The sequence below is a fragment of the Pleurodeles waltl genome, chromosome 5, assembly GCF_031143425.1.
Source record: "Pleurodeles waltl isolate 20211129_DDA chromosome 5, aPleWal1.hap1.20221129, whole genome shotgun sequence".
Taxonomy (NCBI): Eukaryota; Metazoa; Chordata; class Amphibia; order Caudata; family Salamandridae; genus Pleurodeles; species Pleurodeles waltl.
The window spans coordinates 1,842,851,408-1,842,871,252 of NC_090444.1; positions in this window are offsets into that span (position 1 = coordinate 1,842,851,408).

Here is a 19,845-nt window from a genome sequence, read left to right on the forward strand (position 1 = left end):
TATCACCATCCTCTTGCTGAATAGAAGATGTCAAGCTCACTAAATGGGGCTGTGTTTTTGTTTACCTTAGACCTATCACTTACTTACCACCAAGCTGCTCTTGACAAGACTCCAGGCTCCTGTTTTTCAGCATCACTACAGCACCTGCCCCTGCTTCAAAGACAAGTTGTTGGGATAGACGTTAAATGTCACTTATTTGGGAAGAGCATGATCAAAAATGTTTTAAATATCTTGAATGAAAGTTGGTTGATTATTGAGGCCGATAAGTTATGATGATACCAGAGGTGTGTACCACCTAGAACATCATATAGATAGTTAGAGGCCTAAAGAAAGTTTGGTCTGAGACATATGTGAAGCACCCAGCCCAGCAAATAAGGAGCAGCTCTGCTTGTTTTCGGATTGGCAGAATACAATCGCAAGTGTATTGCCAACTTTGCTGAGAAGAGGTGTTGTATGCAAGCTTTTTTTAAATAGAATACCATGTTTGGGTGGTGCATTGACTGTGAAAATGCTTTCATCAAGTTGAAAGATGAAATTTGTGATTCCCTTGTCTTAAATCAATTTGCCTACAATTATTGTGACTGATGCCAGCAATTATGGTCCAGGTACTGTGCTCATGTAGGTGATAGATGGAAGGAAGGTTTGGTGACATATGCCTCAAGGATACTAAGACAGGTGAAAAATATTTATTCTGCAGTGATAAAGAAGGCATTGGCATGCTACTCGGGGAATCACTCACTACAGGCAATATGTATGGGCAAAACGTTTATGGTAAGATCAGATCAAAAGCCTTTGGTAGATATATTTACTCTGAAGGGAGAAAGCTAAGCCAATGCACATATACTATTGGTTATTTAGGCTACACAAATTTGCTTTTCAAGTAGAGTATTTATCAGCAGTCAGACTGTCTATCTCTACTTCCTTTGGTTGGTGGTGAGTCAGAAGTAGCAGAAGATGAATGTTCCAGTGAGTAGTATGACGGAGATGTGCATTACTCAAGAGAAATGGGTGGAAAAGACACTCGTGGACAAGCTCCTAGTCGAAATTGGACAATATATCCAGGAGGAATATCACAACAGAAACTATTGTGATAATGAGGTAAAGCTATTTGGTTTGATGAGCTGTTTTGGCATGATAGGTCCTTAGGGGAGGTGCTGTGCTGGTGGTGCCAACCATTCTGAGACAAAAAGTTATAGAACCTGTTGTTGAAGGGCACATTGAAATGGATGCAATGAAAAAAGGTTTAAGGAGAGATTTCTAGTGGCCAAGGGTAGATAGTGAGGTCATTGGAATGGTTAGGCATCCTCCCGATCTCGTGCTGAGAACTGATTGGCTGCCAACACATCAACACTGATCGCCACCTCCCTAGGGCTAATAACAAATTAAATCCAGGGGCTAATTGAACAATTGGAGAGGGGCCGTGCGGTATATATTACCTACTGGCTACCTATTATATTATAGGTGTAAATATATGGCAGTCAGCAGTAGGTAGTTTTAGTTAGGACTTGGGGCCACACATACGTAGCTATTTTCATTCACAGAATCGGGCCATTTGCGACATGAAAATAGCATTTTGGTATGTAAATGGTATGTGCCATGTATGATTGTTTTGCATCTGTGAATGTGGTCGCAAAATAATCACAGTTACTACCAACTTCAAGTTGGTGGTAACACATTCGTAAACAGGAAGGGATCCCCTTGGTGAATGGGGGCACCAACATTTTTTCAGAGCAGGCAGTGGTCACACGGACCTCTACTCACTCTAAAAAATCAAAAGGAAACTGTTCATTTTTTTGTTTGTAATGCATCGTGTTTTCCTTTAAGGAAAATGGACTGCATTACATAACAAAAACTATTTTATTTAATAAGCAGTCATAGACATGGTGGGTTGCGGTCCCCAGCAGGCCACTATCCCTGTGAGTGTGGCCATTCCCAATGGGGTCGCAAATTGCGACCAACCTCATGAATATTAATGAGGTAGGTCATTTGCGCCCCCATTGGCAATCGCTAAATGTGTCTTAGGCACATTAGTACATTTCATTCTGTGAGTCTCTAATTGTGATTTGCAAAACGAAATGGTCGTACATCCGGCCCTTGGTTTTCATAGAAAAAGTGTTTTTTGACTTGGCTATATCATTGGCACCGTTTCACGGTGATCCGTCAAGCGGGGCTGAGAAAAAGGATGGGTCAAAATAAGTGTGTTTCCCATGTTAATGCCCTTAGACTCTTTAGATACGCCAGCAGCCCAAACCACTGCTAGGAATTACACCAAATATGAAAGAAACGTAGCTTTTCATCCGAAGGTCACGCTTTATGGTATTTGGTGTAAATCTGTTCTGTAGTTTTTAAGATAGTTAAAGAAAACCAAATTTGTATATCTGTGCCGAGCATATGCACAGCATTGTAGTAAAGGCAGGTTTTGAGGGTCACAAAAAGAACGTATAAAGGGTGATAACAAATGTTTGTTACAATATAAATCATTTGTTGATCGTGCCATTCTCATTTTAGGAACTGTGGTGTGTTCTAAGGTGATTTTGGTGAAGAAAAAAAACTTATGCCGGAATTTCATGAATCATGTTTGAGAGAAAACTGTTTTCTCATGATTTTCTCATACAGGGAGTGCAGAATTATTAGGCAAATGAGTATTTTGACCACATCATCCTCTTTATGCATGTTGTCTTACTCCAAGCTGTATAGGCTCGAAAGCCTACTACCAATTAAGCATATTAGGTGATGTGCATCTCTGTAATGAGAAGGGGTGTGGTCTAATGACATCAACACCCTATATCAGGTGTGCATAATTATTAGGCAACTTCCTTTCCTTTGGCAAAATGGGTCAAAAGAAGGACTTGACAGGCTCAGAAAAGTCAAAAATAGTGAGATATCTTGCAGAGGGATGCAGCACTCTTAAAATTTCAAAGCTTCTGAAGCGTGATCATCGAACAATCAAGCGTTTCATTAAAAATAGTCAACAGGGTCGCAAGAAGCGTGTGGAAAAACCAAGGCGCAAAATAACTGCCCATGAACTGAGAAAAGTCAAGCGTGCAGCTGCCACGATGCCACTTGCCACCAGTTTGGCCGTATTTCAGAGCTGCAACATCACTGGAGTGCCCAAAAGCACAAGGTGTGCAATACTCAGAGACATGGCCAAGGTAAGAATGGCTGAAAGACGACCACCACTGAACAAGACACACAAGCTGAAACGTCAAGACTGGGCCAAGAAATATCTCAAGACTGATTTTTCTAAGGTTTTATGGACTGATGAAATGAGAGTGAGTCTTGATGGGCCAGATGGATGGGCCCGTGGCTGGATTGGTAAAGGGCAGAGAGCTCCAGTCCGACTCAGACACCAGCAAGGTGGAGGTGGAGTACTGGTTTGGGCTGGTATCATCAAAGATGAGCTTGTGGGGCCTTTTCGGGTTGAGGATGGAGTCAAGCTCAACTCCCAGTCCTACTGCCAGTTCCTGGAATACACCTTCTTCAAGCAGTGGTACAGGAAGAAGTCTGCATCCTTCAAGAAAAACATGATTTTCATGCAGAACAATGCTCCATCACACGCGTCCAAGTACTCCACAGCGTGGCTGGCAAGAAAGGGTATAAAAGAAGGAAATCTAATGACATGGCCTCCTTGTTCACCTGATCTGAACCCCATTGAGAACCTGTGGTCCATCATCAAATGTGAGATTTACAAGGAGGGAAAACAGTACACCTCTCTGAACAGTGTCTGGGAGGCTGTGGTTGCTGCTGCACGCAATGTTGATGGTGAACAGATCAAAACACTGACAGAATCCATGGATGGCAGGCTTTTGAGTGTCCTTGCAAAGAAAGGTGGCTATATTGGTCACTGATTTATTTTTGTTTTGTTTTTGAATGTCAGAAATGTATATTTGTGAATGTTGAGATGTTATATTGGTTTCACTGGTACTAATAAATAATTGAAATGGGTATATATTTGTTTTTTGTTAAGTTGCCTAATAACTATGCACAGTAATAGTCACCTGCACACACAGATATCCCCCTAACATAGCTAAAACTAAAAACAAACTAAAAACTACTTCCAAAAATATTCAGCTTTGATATTAAGGAGTTTTTTGGGTTCATTGAGAACATGGTTGTTGTTCAATAATAAAATGAATCCTCAAAAATACAACTTGCCTAATAATTCTGCACTCCCTGTAGAGGTGATGGAAGGTGCTCCAGGAGCTAAAATGAGAGCATATTTTCTGTAAATTCACACTAAACTTCTCAGCCATACGAGAATGAAGTCTGAGATTCTCAGTAAAACATGAACCTCCAACAGGAGCAGTGGGTGAGTTGATTCCTTTGTGTCCTACTGCAGCCTCCCAGAGTGTTCTATAGAACAACTGGAGAGTGAACGGTCTAACTTTTGGCTAAAGTGTGGCACACCTGATGCCATCTCGATTGAATCAAACTGGTAAAACTTAAAAGATTTTGGGCCAGATGTATCAAGCTCCCGGTTTGCATTTCTTAAATAGCTAATTTTAAGAAATCATTATTTTAGAAATTGTAGGAGGCTGGACTGGCTTGTAGTGAGTACCAAGGGGTACTTACACCTTGCACCAGGCCCAGGTATCCCTTATTAGTGTATAGGGTGTCTAGCAGCTTAGGCTGATAGATAATGGTAGCTTAGCAGAGCAGCTTAGGCTGAACTAGGAGACGAGTGAAGCTCCTACAGTACCACTTAGTGTCATATGCACAATATCATAAGAAAACACAATACACAGATATACTAAAAATAAAGGTACTTTATTTTTATGACAATATGCCAAAAGTATCTCAGTGAGTACCCTCAGTATGAGGATAGCAAATATACACAAGATATATGTACACAATACCAAAAATATGCAGTATAGTATTAGAAAACAGTGCAAACAATGTATAGTTACCATAGGATGCAATGGTGACACATAGGGATAGGGGCAACACAAACCATATACTCTAAAAGTGGAATGCGAACCACGAATGGACCCCAAACCTATGTGACCTTGTAGAGGGTCGCTGGGACTGTAAGAAAACAGTGAGGGTTAGAAAAATAGCCCACCCCAAGACCCTGAAAAGTGAGTGCAAAGTGCACTAAAGTTCCCCAAAGAGCACAGAAGTCGTGATAGGGGAATTCTGCAGGAAAGACACAAATCAGCAATTCAACAACGATGGATTTCCAAACGAGGGTACCTGTGGAACAAGGGGACCAAGTCTAAAAGTCACAAGCAAGTCGGAGATGGGCAGATGCCCAGGAAATGCCAGCTGTGGGTGCAAAGAAGCTGCTACTGGACAGTAGAAGCTGAGGATTCTGCAGGAACGACAAAGGCTAGAAACTTCCCCTTCGGAGGATGGATGCCCCACGCCGTGGAGAGTCGTGCAGAAGTGTTTTCTTGAAGAAAGACCGCAAACAAGCCTTGCTAGCTGCAAGTCGTGCGGTTAGGGTTTTTGGATGCTGCTGTGGCCCAGGAGGGACCAGAATGTCGCCAATTGTGACAGGGGACAGAGGGGGCACCCAGCAGGACGAGGAGCCCTCTCAGAAGCAGGCAGCACCCGCAGAAGTGCCAGAACAGGCACTACGAAGAGGAGTGAAACGGTGCTCATCCGAAGTTACACAAAGGAGTCCCACGTCGCCGGAGGACAACTCAGGAGGTCGTGCAATGCAGGTTAGAGTGCCGTGGACCCAGGCTTGGCTGTGCACAAAGGATTTCCGCCGGAAGTGCACAGAGGCCGGAGTAGCTGCAAAAGACGCGGTTCCCAGCAATGCAGTCTGGCGTGGGGAGGCAAGGACTTACCTCCACCAAACTTGGACTGAAGAGTCACTGGACTATGGGAGTCACTTGGACAGAGTTGCTGGATTCAAGGGACCTCGCTCGTCGTGCTGAGAGGAGACCCAGGGGACCGATGATGCAGTTCTTTGGTGCCTGCGGTTGCAGGGGGACGATTCCGTCGGCCCACGGGAGATTTCTTCGGAGCTTCTAGTGCAGAGAGGAGGCAGACTACCCCCACAGCACGCACCACCAGGAAAGCAGTCGAGAAGGCGGCAGGATCAGCGTTACAGAGTTGCAGTAGTCGTCTTCGCTACTTTGTTGCAGTTTTCCAGGCTTCCAGCGCGGTCAGCAGTCGATTCCTTGGCAGAAGGTGAAGAGAGAGATGCAGAGGAACTCTGATGAGCTCTTGCATTCGTTATCTAAGGAAATCCCCAAAGCAGAGACCCTAAATAGCCAGAAAAGAGGGGTTGGCTACTTAGGAGGGAAGATAGGCTAGCAACACCTGAAGGAGCCTATCAGAAGAAGTCTCTGACGTCACCTGCTGGCCCTGGCCACTCAGAGCAGTCCAGTGTGCCAGCAGCACCTCTGTTTCCAAGATGGCAGAGGTCTGGAGCACACTGGAGGAGCTCTGGGCACCTCCCAGGGGAGGTGCAGGTCAGGGGAGTGGTCACTCCGCTTTCCTTTGTCCAGTTTCGCGCCAGAGCAGAGCTGAGGGGTCCCTGAACCGGTGTAGACTGGCTTATGCAGAAATGGGCACCATCTGTGCCCATGAAAGCATTTCCAGAGGCTGGGGGAGGCTACTCCTCCCCTGCCTTAACACCTTATTCCAAAGGGAGAGGGTGTAACACCCTCTCTCTGAGGAAGTCCTTTGTTCTGCCTTCCTGGGCCAAGCCTGGCTGGACCCCAGGAGGGCCGAAACCTGTCTGAGGGGTTGGCAGCAGCAGCAGCTGCAGTGAAACCCCTGAAAAGGCAGTTTGGCAGTACCCGGGTCTGTGCTACATACCCGTGGGATCATGGGATTGTGCCAACAATGCCAGGATGGCATAGAGGGGGCAATTCCTTGATCTTAGACATGTTACATGGCCATATTCGGAGTTACCATTGTGAAGCTACACATAGGTAGTGACCTATGTGTAGTGCACGCGTGTAATGGTGTCCCCGCACTCACAAAGTCCGGGGAATTGGCCCTGAACCATGTGGGGGCACCTTGGCTAGTGCCAGGGTGCCCACACACTAAGTAACTTAGCACCCAACCTTTACCAGGTAAAGGTTATACATATAGGTGACTTATAAGTTACTTAAGTGCAGTGGTAAATGGCTGTGAAATAACGTGGACGTTATTTCACTCAGGCTGCAGTGGCAGGCCTGTGTAAGAATTGTCAGAGCTCCCTATGGGTGGCAAAAGAAATGCTGCAGCCCATAGGGATCTCCTGGAACCCCAATACCCTGGGTACCTCAGTACCATATACTAGGGAATTATAAGGGTGTTCAAGTATGCCAATGTGAATTGGTGAAATTGGTCACTAGCCTGTTAGTGACAATTTGTAAAGAGAGAGCATAACCACTGAGGTTCTGGTTAGCAGAGCCTCAGTGAGACAGTTAGGCATCACACAGGGAACACATACCTATAGGTCACAAACCTATGAGCACTGGGGTCCTGACTAGCAGGGTCCCAGTGACACATAACAAACATACTGAAAACATAGGGTTTTCACTATGAGCACTGGGCCCTGGCTAGCAGGATCCCAGTGAGACAGCGAAAACACCCTGACATACACTCACAAACAGGCCAAAAGTGGGGGTAACAAGGCTAGAAAGAGGCTACTTTCTCACACAACCCCCCCCAAACGAAGGACAATAAGGCTAACCTTGGCCAGTTGAGACTTTATTGTCTAAGTGGTGATAAGTAGAGAGTAGCTCTGCAATAGACTGGTTACTCCCTTTATCATCCACTATATGGTTACTTCCCTGTGGGGATGTAAACCACCCTGTTTGAAGTTTTTTAGCTAAGCAACAATGTGAAGATGTATTTTCAGAGTTTCTATCAGTAAGTTTTAGTTTAGAGCAGTGGGAATTGTCCACTGAACCTATTTGTAGTGATGGAAATGCCAGACAGGGATGCTGTCTCAGAAAAGCCATGGCTGGGCAAAAACTTTGTCCATATGGCTGGAAGAGAGAACAGGGATGCTGTTTCTCTTGAGTTGGAGCAGGGCAGGGATGCTGTCCTATGAGCTCCACACTAGGGCAGGGATGCTGTCCTAAGTGTTGTGAGGCAGTGCAGAGTTTCTGCACTAAAGTTTCTCTGGGAGGGTTGGAGGGATGCTCCATGTTAACTAAAATGGTGCTCTTTTTCTCACCAATGTTAGTTATCCTACAGAGAGGTACTTCTACCTCAGGGAGTACAGCTTTGCCAGCTGATGCTTCCCTTGGAACAGGTGCCACCCCATGAGAGGTTTCTCCCACCACAGGAATGGTATCCTGAATGGCAGGGTGGTTAGGGGATACTGTGATACCCTTTTTACCTGTTGATGGAGAGGGATCCTGAGTTTTCAGGCCTTCTCTCCTTTGCTTTTTCATTTCAGTAGAAATGAGAGGGAACAATTCCTCTGGGATGCCCAGCATGGCTGCATGGGCATAAAACTCTACATCAGCCCAACCTGAGGCCTCTAGGTCATTACCTAAGAGACAGTCTACAGGTAAGCTAGGTGATACCACCACCTGCTTAGGGCCAGTAACTCCACCCCAACTAAACTGAATTATAGCTAAGGGAAGAAACTTAGTGGAGTTATGGACATCAATAATTTTATACTGTTGTCCAATGATGTGTTGTTCAGGAGCCACTAGGTTTTCAGTCACCAAAGTGATACTGACACCTGTGTCCCTGTAGGCCAAGGCCTCAACACCATTTATTGAAACTGTCTGCCTGTACTTATCCATTGTAAGGGGACAAGCAGCCAGTGTGGCAAGGCCAATGCTACTAGGTGTGACAGAAACTGTCTTGGGACTGACTACCCCAGTTTCTATTATGGACCCATAAGTGAACCCAACTAAACCCTTAACTTGACTGTTGCCAGCAGTCCCACCACTAGTACCACTACTGCTAGGGGCACTAGAGCTTGATGTATTAGTGGTGGTAGGCTCAGGGGGTTTACCTGGACAGGGCTTATCCCCTGGCCTATGGCCTCTGTTTTTACACACAAAGCACCAAGGCTTTTTAATGTGTGCAGGTTGAGAAGAAGAGGAAGAATTTGTTTTATCCCCACCCTCTGAAGAGTGTTTAAGATTTGAACTGGGATCTTTGGTTTTACCCTTATCCCCATGCTTATCTTGAGATTTTTCACCATCTTTCTTCTTGCCATCCTTGTCACCACCTGTATGAACTTTTCTTTTCACTCTTGTTCTGACCCATTTGTCTGCCTTCTTTCCCAATTCTTGGGGAGAGGTCAGATCTGAGTCCACTAGATACTGGTGCAACAAATCAGACACACAATTATTAAGTATATGCTCTCTCAGGATTATGTTATATAGGCTTTCATAGTCAGTCACTTTACTGCCATGTAACCACCCTTCCAAGGCCTTCACTGAATGGTCAACAAACTCTACCCAGTCTTCTGAAGACTCCTTTTTGGTTTATCTGAACTTCATCCTGTACTGTTCAGTGGTTAAGCCATAACCATCTAGGAGTGCATTCTTAAGAACTGCAAAATTATTGGCATCACTTTCTTTCACAGTAAGGAGCCTATCCCTACCCTTTCCACTAAATGATAGCCATAGGATAGCAGCCCACTGCCTTTGAGGGACATCATGTACAACACAGGCCCTCTCAAGTGCAGCAAACCACTTGTTAATGTCATCCCCCCCCTTATAAGGGGGAACTATCTTGTGCAGATTCCTGGAATAATGCTCTCTTGCAGGATGACTATGGGGAATACTGCTGCTGCCACCATGGGTTTCTAAACCCAATTTCTGTCTTTCCCTTTCCACCTCTAAGGACTGCCTATCCAAATCCAGCTGTTGCTTCTTGAGCTTCAGTCTGGTTTGTTCCACTCTCAATCTATTGAGCTCCCTTTCTAACACTCTGTCATCAGGGTGGGTGGGTGAGGCATGTCTAGAGACAGAAGTATGCTGAGATAGAACAGAAGGAGACCTGGCCCTAACAGATGGCACCCTAATAGCTTGACTAATAGAAACAGCACTTCTACTATGATGAAAAAGGATACTCTTACTGTGATGTGAGACAACACTATCAGTATGGTGAGACTCTACATCAGTACCAGCTATGCTAGGTGGTTTGCTAGGGGGCAGGCTTGGAAGTTTCCCTCCCACATCTTTTGCTAGGGGTGCCCCAGAATCGGAGTGGGAACCATCAGCTAACTTTTCCACAGGAGTGCCAGCTCTGGCCTTATCCTGTTCAACAAGCATATTTACCAACAGTTCTCTAGAGGGATTCTTCCTTACACTTAAACCTCTTTCTATGCAGAGACTCCTTGCTTCTTTCCAGCTAAGGTGATCATAAGCAAGTTTGGACAGATCAACAGTTTGGCCTGTGCCAGACATTTTAGAAAGTGTTTAAGTGATAGAAAAAAGGAAGAAAAAGTTTTTCAGAACTTTTAGAAAGACAGAAAAAAACCTTTTAAAACTTTTTAAGAACTTTTTAGAAAGTTAGAGGTACTTTTCAGCACTTTAGAAAAGAAGTGAGAAAAGAAATGCAAAACTTTTTGCTTAGGTGTACATACACTGAACTTGTTTTGTATATTTTTCTCTTATGAAAAGTACAATGACAAAAGTGGTAAGCAGTTACAAAGCACTTATCCCACCACTGCACAACCAATGTAGGAGGCTGGACTGGCTTGTAGTGAGTACCAAGGGGTACTTACACCTTGCTCCAGGCCCAGGTATCCCTTATTAGTGTATAGGGTGTCTAGCAGCTTAGGCTGATAGATAATGGTAGCTTAGCAGAGCAGCTTAGGCTGAACTAGGAGACGAGTGAAGCTCCTACAGTACCACTAGTGTCATATGCGCAATATCATAAGAAAACACAATACACAGATATACTAAAAATAAAGTTACTTTATTTTTATGACAATATGCCAAAAGTATCTCAGTGAGTACCCTCAGTATGAGGATAGCAAATATACACAAGATATATGTACACAATACCAAAAATATGCAGTATAGTATTAGAAAACATTGCAAACAATGTATAGTTACAATAGGATGCAATGGGGACACATAGGGATAGGGGCAACACAAACCATATACTCCAAAAGTGGAATGCGAACCACGAATGCACCCCAAACCTATGTGACCTTGTAGAGGGCCGCTGGGACTGTAAGAAAACAGTGAGGGTTAGAAAAATAGCCCACCCCAAGACCCTGAAAAGTGAGTGCAAAGTGCACTTAAGTTCCCCAAAGAGCACAGAAGTCGTGATAGGGGAATTCTGCAGGAAAGACACAAATCAGCAATGCAACAACGATGGATTTCCAAACGAGGGTACCTGTGGAACAAGGGGACCAAGTCCAAAAGTCACAAGCAAGTCGGAGATGGGCAGATGCCCAGGAAATGCCAGCTGTGGGTGCAAAGAAGCTGCTACTGGACAGTAGAAGCTGAGGATTCTGCAGGAACTACAAGGGCTAGAAACTTCCCCTTTGGAGGATGGATGCCCCACGCCGTGGAGAGTCGTGCAAAAGTGTTTTCCTGAAGAAAGGCTGCAAACAAGCCTTGCTAGCTGCAAGTTGTGCGGTTAGGGTTTTTGGATGCTGCTGTGGCCCAGGAGGGACCAGGATGTCGCCAATTGCGTCAGGGAACAGAGGGGACGCCCAGCAGGACGAGAAGCCCTCTCAGAAGCAGGCAGCCCCCGCAGAAGTGCCAGAACAGGCACTACAAAGAGGAGTGAAATGGTGCTCACCGGAAGTTACACAAAGGAGTCCCACGTCGCCGGAGGACAACTCAGGAGGTCGTGCAATGCAGGTTAGAGTGCCGTGGACCCAGGCTTGGCTGTGCACAAAGGATTTCCACCGGAAGTGCACAGAGGCCGAAGCAGCTGCAAAAGACGCGGTTCCCAGCAATGCAGTCTGGCGTGGGGAGGCAAGGACTTACCTCCACCAAACTTGGACTGAAGAGTCACTGGACTGTGGGAGTCACTTGGACAGAGTTGCTGGATTCAAGGGACCTCGCTCGTCGTGCTGAGAGGAGACCCAGGGGACCGGTGATGCAGTTCTTTGGTGCCTGCGGTTGCAGGGGGACGATTCCGTCAGCCCACGGGAGATTTCTTCGGAGCTTCTAGTGCAGAGAGGAGGCAGACTACCCCCACAGCATGCACCACCAGGAAAGCAGTCGAGAAGGCGGCAGGATCAGCGTTACAGAGTTGCAGTAGTCGTCTTCGCTACTTTGTTGCAGTTTTCCAGGCTTCCAGCGCGGTCAGCAGTCGATTCCTTGGTAGAAGGTGAAGAGAGAGATGCAGAGGAACTCTGATGAGCTCTTGCATTCGTTATCTAAGGAAATCCCCAAAGCAGAGACCCTAAATAGCCAGAAAAGAGGGTTTGGCTACTTAGGAGAAAAGATAGGCTAGCAACACCTGAAGGAGCCTATCAGAAGGAGTCTCTGACGTCACCTGCTGGCCCTGGCCACTCAGAGCAGTCCAGTGTGCCAGCAGCACCTCTGTTTCCAAGATGGCAGAGGTCTGGAGCACACTGGAGGAGCTCTGGGCACCTCCCAGGGGAGGTGCAGGTCAGGGGAGTGGTCACTCCCCTTTCCTTTGTCCAGTTTCGCGCCAGAGCAGGGCTGAGGGGTCCCTGAACTGGTGTAGACTGGCTTATGCAGAAATGGGCACCATCTGTGCCCATGAAAGCATTTCCAGAGGCTGGGGGAGGCTACTCCTCCCCTGCCCTAACTCCTTATTCCAAAGGGAGAGGGTGTAACACCCTCTCTCTGAGGAAGTCCTTTGTTCTGCCTTCCTGGGCCAAGCCTGGTTGGACCCCAGGAGGGCCGAAACCTGTCTGAGGGGTTGGCAGCAGCAGCAGCTGCAGTGAAACCCCTGAAAAGGCAGTTTGGCAGTACCCGGGTCTGTGCTACAGACCCGTGGGATCATGGGATTGTGCCAACAATGCCAGGATGGCATAGAGGGGGCAATTCCATGATCTTAGACATGTTACATGGCCATATTCGGAGTTACCATTGTGAAGCTTCACATAGGTAGTGACCTATATGTAGTACACGCGTGTAATGGTGTCCCCGCACTCACAAAGTCCGGGGAATTGGCCCTGAACCATGTGGGGGCACCTTGGCTAGTGCCAGGGTGCCCACACACTAAGTAACTTAGCACCCAACCTTTACCAGGTAAAGGTTAGACATATAGGTGACTTTTAAGTTACTTAAGTGCAGTGGTAAATGGCTGTGAAATAACGTGGACGTTATTTCACTCAGGCTGCAGTGGCAGGCCTGTGTAAGAATTGTCAGAGCTCCCTATGGGTGGCAAAAGAAATGCTGCAGCCCATAGGGATCTCCTGGAACCCCAATACCCTGGGTACCTCAGTACCATATACTAGGGAATTATAAGGGTGTTCCAGTATGCCAACGTAAATTGGTGAAATTGGTCACTAGCCTGTTAGTGACAATTTGTAAAGAGAGAGCATAACCACTGAGGTTCTGGTTAGCAGAGCCTCAGTGAGACAGTTAGGCATCACACAGGGAACACATATCTATAGGTCACAAACTTATGAGCACTGGGGTCCTGACTAGCAGGGTCCCAGTGACACATAACAAACGTACTGAAAACATAGGGTTTTCACTATGAGCACTGGGCCCTGGCTAGCAGGATCCCAGTGAGACAGCGAAAACACCCTGACATACACTCACAAACAGGCCAAAAGTGGGGGTAACAAGGCTAGAAAGAGGCTACTTTCTCACAGAAATGCAAAATGAGATGTAACAAAATTGCGAGTCGGTAATTGCGATTTCTTAAAATTTGCAAAAACAATTTGTGATTAGCAAATACAGAATCGCAAATCAATTGCGATTCGGTATTTGAAAATCGCAAATTGCGAAAATGGCAAACCGGAACAGCCTGATGACATCACAACCAGGAAGTGAGTCAGCCTATGCTGTTACCAGGACCCACACCCACAGGAGCAGGCAGGGAGACACAGTCCAGCTCCAGGGAGCCAGCTTTGTGAGCCTTCCAGGACCAAACTGCAACATGGCCAATGATGAGACGGTGAAGGACAAGGGCGATAGGAAGTGGAAGCTCAAATTCAGTGTGCAGGAATTGGAGGTGCTCATTGAAGAGGTTGTCAGGAATCTTGACAAACTGTTTTGGAAGAACTCACTACAGGTACCTGAAAGTGAGAATAGGAAACTGTGGTTGGAAATCCAGACAAAAATCTGTGCAGTGGGTGTTGCGCAGCGCTCTGTGGAGGAGATACGCAAGAGATGGTATGATCTGCATTCCCGTGCCAAAGAAAGGGTAGCCAGCAGACTAAAGGTGGCAAGGAGCACCAGAGGAGGACCACTCACCCAGACACAGTCCACACCAATGGAAGACCTGGTGGAGTCCACACTTCTTCCAGAAGCTGTCAGTGGTGTCACTGACATTGACACCTCAGGGACACCCAGCACCAGCAAAGGTAAGGCCAGCAATGATGTGTATCCCCATATGTGCATGTACAAATGCCCCCTAGAAATTAGCTATTAGCTCGATGCAGCGTGATAAGTAGTCCATGCCACATCTTACATACAACGTCACAATGCCTTATGGGAGAGATAGTCCACAATCCTAAGGTCAATAAACCACATTGAAATCAACTTGGTGTTCAGCCACATAGAGAAACAACACACACAAGTCACATTGATAGGATGTCAGAGTACAATATTTACTATTGTGCAACTTATGTGAATGATGTGATATATACATCAATGACATGCTGCACATTGTCGTTGCAGATGTTCCGGGCCCTGCTGCAGCAGAAGGTGGAAATGTGGGGGATGTTGAAACACAGCCACAGTCCGACTTCAACACAAGTGAGTCTTTCAGTATTGCACCAACCAGACGCAGGGCAAGGGTGTTACCTCTCCCAGAGTACAACCTGGACTCAGATGAGATGCCAGATGAAGTCCCCACACCACCCCCAAAGGATATATCCACAGGAACACAGCAGTCCCTGCCCCAGCGTCAGTCAACTCCCCTCAGGAGGCATCACAATGCAGGCAGACAGTGCACAGAGGAAGGAGAGGGCCCATCAATCTTTGGCGGCCTTGAAACTTCCATGCTAAAAGTGCAGTGCCTGCAATGCAAACACATGAGATCAATGCACAGGCAGTTGGTGTCAATCAATCAGAACATGGGTGCAATGAACAAGCAGTTGGAGTCTCTGAATGAGGGACAGCAAACAGCAGCCGAAAACACAAAGAACTTGACAAATGCCATTAGGGACCTCTGCACTGAGATTCAGCAGGAGCGTGTCAGCCACCCTAGGCGCCATCACCAATTTATGGGAAGGTTTGACGGCTTGCTAGCTCAACTACCTTGATTTCACGACGTGCTGTGGGCATACAGGTGGAGATGGCACACTGCAGTCAGGACATTGCACAGGGATTAGTGCAAATAACCAATGTCCTGTATGCAATGCAGACAGTACGCAGTGCTACAAACAGCGAACTTGGTGGTGGGTATAGTGAGGAGTTCTCTAACCTCAGCAGTCTTACAGCCCCTGTAATAGATCCTAGGCATCGCAGTACCAGACACAGTACTGCCAGTGAACCTGCTACTAGAGGTGCCAATGAGGCCACTGAGCACTCAAGTGGAGTGCGTGGACGTAGGAAGTAATGTTAAGGCCGTCAGGGGACTACCGTAACATGTAGCTGTACAGTTCTACTATGATGCTCATAGTGTGACACTGTTATTTGCACATGGTAGCCGATGGTTCATGGCTAAGTCCTAATGACACATACGTTACCTGAAGTCAAGGTAATAAAGTTGCTAACTACAGAAATACATAAAATTGAAGTGGTGTCATTACTTACATCAGAAATAGTGGTGTGTGATATCAGCATGTCTTTGCCTGCCCTCTGCTGCACTGGTCCTGTCTACTGGGTGATGGGGTGGTAAGGGATCACCCTCTTCATCTGAGTCAGCCTCCATTGGTTCAAATGGTGTGCCCCTTCTCGTTGCAATGTTGTGCAACATTGCACATGTGGCCACAATTTTGCGGGTCGTCTCTGGGCTGTACTGTAGTGCACCTCCACTCTTATGGATGCACCTGAAGTGGCTCTTCAGCAGTCCGAAGGTCCCCTCCACCACATTGCGAGTTGCCCTGTGTGCAGCATTGTACCTCCTCTCTGCAGGCGTTGCAGGGTTCAGGTAGGGCGTCAGTATATAGGTGCGCACTGCATAAGCACTGCCTCCTGGAATGAACAGAGGGTAAAATTAGTACTTTTGGAATCTGCATTCACTATAATTTCAATGCAACATAGTCATCTATTACATTACCCAGTAGATATCCTTCGCCAAACTCCCCAGCTTGCAGTCTTGTGTGAATCCCGCTGTGGCGAAATATGTAGGAGTCATGTGTGCTACCTGGGTATCTGGCCACAAGATCGGTTATTATATTAGAAGCATTGCTAATCACCTGTATGTTCATGGAATGATGTTTTTTTTACGGTTGCAATAAACATACTCAGTGGGCGATGGTGGACAGATAGCTAGATGTGTCCCATCGATGGCACCTACGACATGTGGGAATTGTGCAATCTGATAAAAATTTATTTTCGTTTGTTGTAATTCCTGTGGGGTGTTGGGGAATCTTATGTGCTCTTGTATTTTGCTCAGCATGGCATTGAGAAATGCATTGAAGAAGCGTGAGAGAGCACTCTGTGAGACCCCTCCAGCTGCTGCTATGACCCCTTGATAGCTCCCTGAGGCTATTAGGTGCAGGGAGCATAATACATGCACATGGGTGAGTATGCTATTGGTCCTATGTGTGGTGCGCTGCAGTATGGGTTGTAGATCTGCTATCAGGTCAAGTATCATGGCTGAGCTTAACCTGTACTTCTCATGGAGTTCCTCCTCTGTCTGGTCAAAAAGGGTTATGCGCACTCTGTAAATGCGCTCCTGTCTTGTCCTCCCTCTCCTCAAACCTGCCAAGATCCTCATTCTCCTCACCATCACGTAGAGTGCAGCCATTGTGGAAAAGCAGCTGAGTCATTCTGGCCCTCTTTATATGGGTTGCACCTGGTTACCACCTGATTTCAATTCGTGGTAAATTGCATGTGCAAAAGGCCATTCTGTGAATTTTCGCAATTTGCAATTTCTTGATGCATCGCATTCCGACATGATTTTGCGTGTCGCACTATGCATATCGCAAATTGCGCCAGGATTTTGCGGATCGCTATCTGTGATTCGCTAAACTGTGTTGCAGTTTGTGTCTCGCAAATAGCGATTCGGTATTTCAAGTATTTGCGATACGCAGATTGTGACATGCAAAACCATGTCATATTCGACAAATTCTCAATTTTTGCGATTCTGTATTTTCACACTTCGAATGCCTTTCATACATCGCAGGAGCCCTTTTTGCATTCGCAAACTGACGATTTTTGCGATTCGCACCATTTGCGAATGCAAAAACGTTTGATACATCTGACCCTTAATTTAGAAAGGAACAAAATTAGGGGATTCATTTTGTTATAGAAATTATGGTTAGTGCAGTAGAAAGACAAATTAAGGCATGTTTTAAGTGAGTTTTCAAATATCGTTCTCTTCTATTTCATTAAAACATTCTGACATGCAGACTGAAACATGTACTTTCAACACCAGCAGCATACTGCCAGTTAACTCCCTGGTAATCAGCCGCTTACAGTGTTCTAATTAACAACTAGAGTGCTAACATTCTAAATTTGTACCAAAAATGTGGCACATCTGAACGCCATCTTGAGAGAATCGAAATGAACAACTGAAAGCATTTTCTACTGAGGATACTCCAAGATCTACAAGATACGGCACATTTCTGTCCTCTCCCCTTGCACTGGTGCACAAATTGCTGCCTAGGGCCAACGCAGGCACCATTGCCATCCACCACACCACCGACATCCACGACAAGATCACCGACATCCACGACAGCTTCAACTCCGACCCCCCCGCACCCACCACCGAGTCCACCACCCCTGCGACTACCACTCGCACCAGTCGCCTGACCGTCTGGTCCAGCGTCAGCGACGCAGACACCATCAAAACCATGAACTCCATCCACTCCGGATCCCCATCGGACCCCTGCCCTCACCACGTCTTCAACAAAGCCAGCGCAACCATCGCGCCCCACCTCTGGAAAACAATCAACTGTTCCTTCGAGACAGCAACCTTCCCAGAAAGCTGGAAGCACGCCGAGATCAACGCCCTTCTGAAGAAACCCAAGGCGGACCCCAAGGACCTCAAGAACTTCCGGTCCATCTCCCAGCTCCCTTTCCCGGTAAAAGTGACCGAGAAGATTGTCAACAAACAGCTGACCCGCTACCTCAAAGTTAACAACATCCTGGACCCTTCCCAATCTGGTTTTCGCAGTAACCACAGCACCGAGACTGCCCTCATCGCCGCCACTGACGACATCCGGACCCTGATGGACAAAGGAGAAACAGCCGCCCTCATCCTCCTGGACCTATCAGCAGCCTTTGACACGGTCTGCCACCGCACCCTATCAGCACGCTTTCATGACGCCGGTATCCAAGAGAAGGCCTTGGCCTGGACCACATCCTTCCTCTCCGGCAGAACCCAGAGCGTCCGCATCCCACCCTTCCACTCCAAAACCACCGAGATCATCTGCTGCATCCCACAGGGATCCTCCCTCAGCCCAACACTGTTCAATATCTACATGGCCCCCCTCGCCCACGTCGCACGACAACACAACCTCAACATCATCTCCTACGCCGACGACACCCAGCTGATCATATCCCTCACCGAAGATCCCCACACCGCCAAAGCTAACCTCCACCGAGGAATGAAGGCCGTAGCCGACTGGATGAAGGACAGCAGACTGAAGCTGAACTCAGACAAGACTGAGATCCTCATTCTTGGACCCACCCCATCAGCCTGGGACGACTCTTGGTGGCGCATGTCACTAGGCACAGCCCCGGAACCCACGGACCACGCATGCAACCTGGGGGTCATCCTCGACTCCACTCTCTCCATGACCAGGCAAGTCAACGCCGTCTCCGCGTCCTGCTTCAACCCCCTCCATATGCTCCGCAGGATCTTCAAATGGATCCCCCTCGACACGAGAAAAACCGTTACCCAGGCCCTCATCACCAACAGACTTGACTACGGGAACGCCCTCTACTCAGGAACTACAAACAAGCTCCTGAGACGACTCCAACGAATCCAGAACGCCTCGGCCCGACTCATCCTCGATGTCCCCCGCCGCAGCCACATCACACTCCACCTGAGAGGCCTGCACTGGCTCCCCGTCAACAAAAGGATCACCTTCAAGCTCCTGATCCACGCATACAAAGCACTGCACAACACCGGACCCACCTACCTCAACAACCGATTCAGCTTCCACACACCCACCCGAAGCCTCCGCTCAGCCAACCTCGCCCTCGCCACAGTCCCCCGCATCCGAAAAACCACCGCCGGCGGCAGATCCTTCTCCTACCTCGCCGCCAAGACCTGGAACACTCTCCCCACCATCCTACGACAGACCCAGGACCTGCTGGCCTTCAGAAGACTCCTCAAGACCTGGCTCTTCGACCAGTAGCACCACCCCCTCCGCAGCACCTTGAGACCCTCGCGGGTATGTAGCGTGCTTTACAAATGCAGTGATTGATTGATTGATTGATTGATTGCACCATGGTGCAAGGTTGCCTGAGTTATGTGGACTATTGCTTTTGTGCAGGAAGAGACAACTTCCTGCACAAAAACAATCACAAAAGGTGTTTTACTCTTTCAATGTGTGCTGCAGAATAAAGAGGAAAAAACAGGGAGTGATAAAGAAATTTCTCCCTTTTGCATCATTCCCAGACTTGTAAATCTGGAAATGCAGCAGATTCCTTTGAGTTCCATGGGTGTTGCGTGGGAACACACCAAGCAACG